Consider the following 7,064-nt stretch of genomic DNA (forward strand, 5'->3'; position numbering starts at 1 on the left):
GTATTTAATCTGAACACTGAAGAGATTAATCCCTATCATTTGCTTATCCACAGTAATCACATGCACGAAAGTTGATCTATTTACTGCACTGTTGCATCTCCTACTAGGATTAAAAGAATTATTAGGGAAAAAGTCCAATTTGCAGCTGAGCTTGAGCTGATTTGTGCTGCAGACCCTCCTCAGCCATCAGACAATCTCTGGAATGTCAGAACTACAGAGGATGGAGGACAGCACTGAAGGAAACTTTCCACTGACGCCACTGTCTCAACCCCGAAATGCTGTAGAGGCTTATTGTGTTTTGGTTTACATGCACTAGGGGAGAAATGCAGCAGCCATGGAACATTTGCCTATTTTCCTTTGTTTTCCTTTCTTCTCTTGCTCAACATTTGTTTTCTCTATCATCTGATGTCCTTACTAGAGAGAAGAAGAGTTAAACACTTACACCAGCTCAGGCAGACACAGTGAATCCCTTTAACAGTTCCCCGGGAACTCCATCTGTCTGATTTAGTTTTCAAGGAACCACAAAACAAATATTCTTTTCTACAAATACAGATGACACTAGTTCCACATTCAAACTGTTTTCCCCCAGTTTCAAACCCAATACCTGCATAAACAAATTGAATTTGCTGTGCTGTTTTATTCCACTGGCTTTACCGATGGAGCTGAGCAGAAATGTCATCAATGTCTGAGTGATTGTTGGATATTATTTATTTGATACAAAATGAGCACTGAACGAATTGGCAAATTAATCAGCAAATGATATTATTACCTGGAATAGATTTAAGCTACTCCATGTCAAGGTATAGCTTTTTGTTATACAACTTTGATCACTGGATAAAAGTACACAGGCTACAAATGTACAATGCATTAGGAATGATCTTTATAGAAATAAGATTAGTAAGTAATAGGAACAAGGTAGATGCTGGAGATAATGTTCACATTTCATATTAAAAGCCAGAAATTGTTATGAAATTGAGCTGAAACGTGCTATAATAGGGAGAAAAAGGTGATCATCAATAAATTTCATTTATTGGAGTACTCTGATATTGACATTTTGCAAAATTAGAAATCATGAGACTGTTGCCTTCCACAAGTTTGCCTAGGAGTAGGATCCTTTAATAGCATACTGGGAGAAGGGAACCATCTGGAGGTGCACAGTGAGTGAAGCATTTTCTCATAGAAGTTTTAAAGTATTCTACGTAAATTCTTCCCCTCTTCTCACATGAGCTTCAGGGACATGCATTAACATGTTCTTTCAGCCCCACTTGTCAGGGCAATGCCCAAGACAGAGGGCAGAAGGATTGATGTCCTGAATTATTAGAAGGAACCACCCAGTACCCAGCTCCCTCTGCTACTCTGTCTTCTCCAAACACTCTGACTGCAGGAGCTGACCATCATAGTCCACAATTAAAATTGTAACTCTCTGTCACTATTCCAAAGCAATAGTCCAGCTTCCATAGTCAAACTTCTCTACTACTTTATTGCTTCCAGACACAAAGCACAGTTCACTCCATTTTTGACTTCTTAGCCAAAGCACTTGATAGGGTTCCTAATTCTTCACCTATTAAATACGTCTCATGCCTGTTTCTTACAGGAGGATATGCAAGAAAACACTGCTCTCCACACAAAAGAATCCATTATTCAAACACATACTCTGAATAGTTTCCCGGCCTCTACGTAATTTCCTTATTTGCACCATTCTGTATTTGAGACATTTCCACTATCCAAATATTGCATTTCATCTCTCTTAACTTATTCCCAATAGAACCATCATAACTTATAATAAGTAACTCTGAATGGCAGATTTCTGAGGCAAACACATGATTTACAATTTAGCTTTAAAAAGACCTCTTAAATTTAACATTCAAACTACTGTCAAACATTCTTGTAAGTCAACACATACTGACTGGGACAGCTGGAGTCTTATGAGAAAATGACTGATAACTAAAGATACCAAGGCATTCCTTTAATTTGGGGGAGGATCATTCATTCAGTTCTGAAGTGGCTGGTTTGTGCCCACACATCAGCCTCATCACCACCTGCTTTCCCCATACAAGACTCCTCACCACAAATACAGGTGTTTCACTTGAATCACACTGTTGTTCCAGTGGGCAAAACTAAACCAATATCCTCACAAGTAAAATTGACTCAGTAACATTTACAGCATCATTCCACATTTTATCTTTACACACATGCCCTGATAGGACACTGAATTTGCACCTCCCCTCATCCCAGAAATAACTGAACAAATGTCTCCATCCGCAAACATTATATTTGGATCTTTTTACTTCCCCTTTTCACATGATAAATAGGTTCATATATCACAATTAACTCTTTCATTCTTCTTGTACATAATATACATCATCTATACACCCATCAGCTTTGCTTAGGTGACTATATAACTATAGCATATATTTCTATATATTCTTTAACACACACATACAGGACAAATTGAATTGTCCTGAATTAGGACTTTTCTGTATATTATTCTGATGATATTCACTGATGACCACATAGTGAACTATGGCCCCAACTGTGGTCCTATTTAAATACTTGATCAAAGAAAAGGATAACTTTTAAAAATTAATATTGACTTAGAGAGGCTAAGTCACCACATTGCATGTAGGTCCTTCTTGTAGGACAAACTAATGACAAAAAGAGTTTTCACCCCCCTAAGTTGAAGTAGTCTGCAGGAAATGAGCTGTAAAAGGGACAGGAGGCTTTTTGGCACAGCTGAAAGCTTATGAAAAATAAATTACAGAAGAAACATTTTTAATAGACATGCTTAATGTTTTTATTGGTGAGTGTGCTGAAGTGGCTGCCAATTCAACTTTGCATTCAAATTGTCAAACATAATTGCTTGTATATGTGACATAACAAAAATTTTCATTGTAAAAGTCTTAAGAACACTAAGTAATATAACACTGGCTTTTACAGCATTAAAAAGAAATAATAGACTTGTGTCCAGTTATCATATTTGGAGAAATGCAGAAAACCCATTAGATTTCATCAAAGACAGACAAATTGTTAAATGGTTTTTGCCACTTTGATCTGCACAAATGACAGAAATCATTCCTTGGGAACATTTTCAATTTAAACTTGTCTCCTTAAAATATGCTTTTCAAAGTGTGCATTAAAATAAAAGCTATATTCAAATGCAAACACTCAACTTCTAATTTCTCCATGTTGATAATTGTATTAATCGGGTAGCAATCTGTGCATCTGTGATATTGTTGTGACCTCTTCAGCTGAAAGCAACTTCTAACAGGCACTCCGAAAATTCAAGAGTCATTGACTTGAGTGCAAGAATGTTCTATTTACAAAGAAACGTGTTCGGCTGGTAAACAGGAAAAAAGAATTCAGGATAATGTGAAAGATGAAGCCAACAAAAATAAGAAAATGGAGTAGCAAAAAACAATTTAAATGGTTCTCCTGCTGCCACAACGAGTCCAACATGAAAGTTTAACTTCTTTCCTTAAGGAGAGAGCAGTCCTTTCAAACACTTCCAGTCTAAGCCCAGCACATCTGGAAGCTTAGCAAGGACACAGTCTATTTCCAAGGTGAAAATTGGACAGGCAAAAACAAAACTAAAAACCTCCCATAAGTATACTGGAAAAAAACCTCTGAAAGGTAATGTCAATGTCTGTGGAAAACAACTAAAGGAAAAACAGATTAGGAAGCAAGAAGGTTATGATGGAGATTCGACCTTATTAAATATAAGCTTTACCCAGGCAAGATCCCCCTTGACAACCCCAGGAAAAGGAAGCATAAGGAAACTTTTGTAGCAAGACATGGATGACACCCTCTCTCTCTTACTTATCCCCCAAAGTAGAAATCAACACAAAGAACAGTAGGTAAAAATAAAAATTTTAAAAAAATAATAAAAATAGAAAAAGACCCCTTCCATTTTAACTGAAAGAAAAAGCTGCTAAAGAGGCAGGAAAAGTACAGCCTCATACTTCATCATGCTTTGAGAATACAGCCTTATTTAAGTATTTAATTTATGCAGAGTAAGAATTTCTTATTAACTCTTCAGAAAATAAATCTTGAATGTCAGCCTTGACATCTTCAAAGCACTACAGAGAATAATCCATTCCTCATAAAAACAAATAATGTCCTCATAGCACACATCATTTTGGAAAGGAATATTCTATCTGAAAGTGCCACACTCCAACTGTCCTCAACAGTTAGTCTTTGAAGGGAAAGAGAATACAAGATTCATACCACCTATGATTTAATAATCTAACCTTGTTTACTCAGGAATCAAATCCAGGAGAGTTACACCAGACTAACAGTATCAGTGCAAGAAGAACTCACTTCCATCTAGACTGACCCGACTCCTTTGCCTCTGCAATAGTAAAGTCATAAGGAAATAAACAGGTAAACAAATGTTACAAAATCACATGCTCAGAGACAGAAGTCACTCCTCCTAATCAGGATGAAACTAGGGAAAACAAAGCTATTATTCACTAAACAATGTCTGCCTTCATGTGGCTTTTCTTTTAAATTCTGATCTGGTACCAACTCCCACGTGGAAGCAAATTTGGAGACCTAAATTAAGGCAGAATTTGAGAACAAATGCAACAAATAGTATGAAGGAGCAGTAGATTTCTTATTATAAAAAGATAGAAATTACATGCTTATGAGAGTTGCCTTCTGGACACTACTTAGCTATTATCTGGCAGTAATCTACCTCAGGCTACACAGTAATAAGTTTAAATGCATGAGTTTTTACACTCAGAGTTTGAAGATCACCTCCTTATCACAATTGTTAATGTTCCCTTTAATTTTCTATAACAAAACACTCAGTTAGGAACTGTTGCCATTGCTACAAACCTGCATTCTTAGGACACACTAAGTGAGACACCGTTGCTCCAGTCTCAAGCCTGCAAATAGCACAGGTAGGACGCGCTGACAATGATGAAAATCAGGAACTCTAAAGGGGAAGAGACACTCTGAGCCTGTTCTGCACTCAAGAGGCAGAATCCCCTCCAGACTGGCCCTACAGCAGATGCCACAGGAGGCCAATCCTTTGCAGTGGGTGTAGAGACAACACATATACACAGAGCCGTACCATCATCGCTTTGTGACTTGCTTACACGTACTACCATAATTCTTAGAAAGAGCATATCTTCATTCCCCTCTGTGCCAGCTATTATCATCAAACTCTAACAGCTCATCTCCTCTCCTGTGTCTGGATTTGATTTCCTACTTCCTTGAACTGCTACCATCTTCCCTCCAAAAGGGGGGTGGGGGGGGGGAACAGAAGGAAACAATCAATACAAGATGCAGGTTTCAAGCAGGGTTTCACAGTGTCTCAGGGGTCAAACTGGACAGGGAAGGGCATGAAGTTCGAGGATGGGAGGATTCATACAAATAGGGGGTCATGGAAAAAGCCAAGGTACTGCACTCCACACTGGGCAGACAGGCTGAACCTGAAACCTCTGTGTCTGTTTTCACCTACAGTTCCACACCTTGAACACTATCACACTTGTTAAAAATGCTTATAACAAAAACTCAAGGAAGCTACAAAACTCTCTCCTGATCCCTAATGCCTAAAGATCCAATTTAAAGCCCGGGCAGTGCCAGTCCACCTCCCCCTCTCCACTGGTACAGTTGGCCCATCGCTGCTCCCTCAACAGGAGAAATATTTACCTCCCTTAGTCAGTCTTACCCAGGCAAATCTCAAAAGCCTGAGTTTCCCCATGCCAGTACTTCACCAATGTCACTTTATCCAGCTTCCTTTACACCCTCCTTAAGCTTTACAGTTTAAATATTTGCACAAAGGTATTGTATTCTCTTAACATTCATAACTTCTATTCTCAACCTGTATCTGTTACACTTTGCTCATTAACTGACCCTTGTGATTTGTGTGTCCTGCTTCTGAATGAAACCTTTTATGAGGAGAATTTTAAAGTTTTAGAGCACAGTTAAAAGCCACAAAATCTACCAATACATAATTGCCACAAATGCCAACTTCCTCAAAAATGGTCCCTCTAACAAACTCATATTTAAAAAATGCTTCTTTGCCCAAAATCTGACCAAGATCAAGAAGGGTTTTTTCCTTGCAGTTATTTAAATTCCAGCCCCTTGTTCATATGGCTCCTCAAAAAAAAAAAATTCAAGTGTTATACACCAGAGCGTTTTTCACCTCAAAGCTGCAGAATGGAGCAGCAGGAAAACCAATCCTACACATACCAGGATAAGATGTGAGAGCTATACAATGTCTCAGGAAACCTCATGTTATTTCCTAGAACTGCTCCCTTCCCTGGGTTGTTGCTCAGCTGACAGCAGGACAATGCCCTTGGCCTCAGCACCTGACACAACAGGTTTCTCATAGGAACTCTGAGATTTCAACACTACGTGAAAAACTTCAGGTCCATCTTTCCTTTGCTCAGCAGAGGCAACAGTGCCTTCTAACTAAAATATGAGATACTGCAAAATATCTAGTTACAAATGGTACAGTGTGTATGTATGTCAATAAATCTATACTTCCATTACACTCAAAATAAACAAGGGAGTACTAAACTGAAACGAGGATTTTGCACTCTTTCAGTAAGAAAAAGAATATTATGAACTTCCAATTTTGCATTAGGAAAATCTGACATCATTACCATGAGTTACATATGTAGCTAACGTGTTTTAAATGAAATAAACACTTGAAAAGCAGAAAGAAAAAGGATGGGCTTTACCCTAATGAGTAGCTATGCAGTACACATGGATGTGTGCAAAGAAGGGCTGGGGCACATCCTGCTGAAAGGTTTTAGGTCATTAGGAGAAAGAAAGGAACAGCACTCTGTTCTCCAGCAGCCAACCACAGACTTGGCACGCACCCACTTCATTTTGGTGTTAAATAATGCTCTAGAGAACTGCAGAAGACACACAGAAAATCAAGATTTTAACTGGAACAGACAAAGAAATAATGAAAATGAACTCAGACACTTAGAAAGCAGAATTGAACAGACAGGGAAATGAAACTGAAAGAGGAAATTCGAAATTATTGTGCAGGGCACCTTTGGATAATTAAGCATTTAAGTGCTGTCCTGATGAACAGAAACTTCATT

This window comes from Neopelma chrysocephalum, unplaced genomic scaffold, assembly GCF_003984885.1.
Source record: "Neopelma chrysocephalum unplaced genomic scaffold, ASM398488v2 Primary Assembly neopelma1_63, whole genome shotgun sequence".
Lineage (NCBI taxonomy): Eukaryota > Metazoa > Chordata > Aves > Passeriformes > Pipridae > Neopelma > Neopelma chrysocephalum.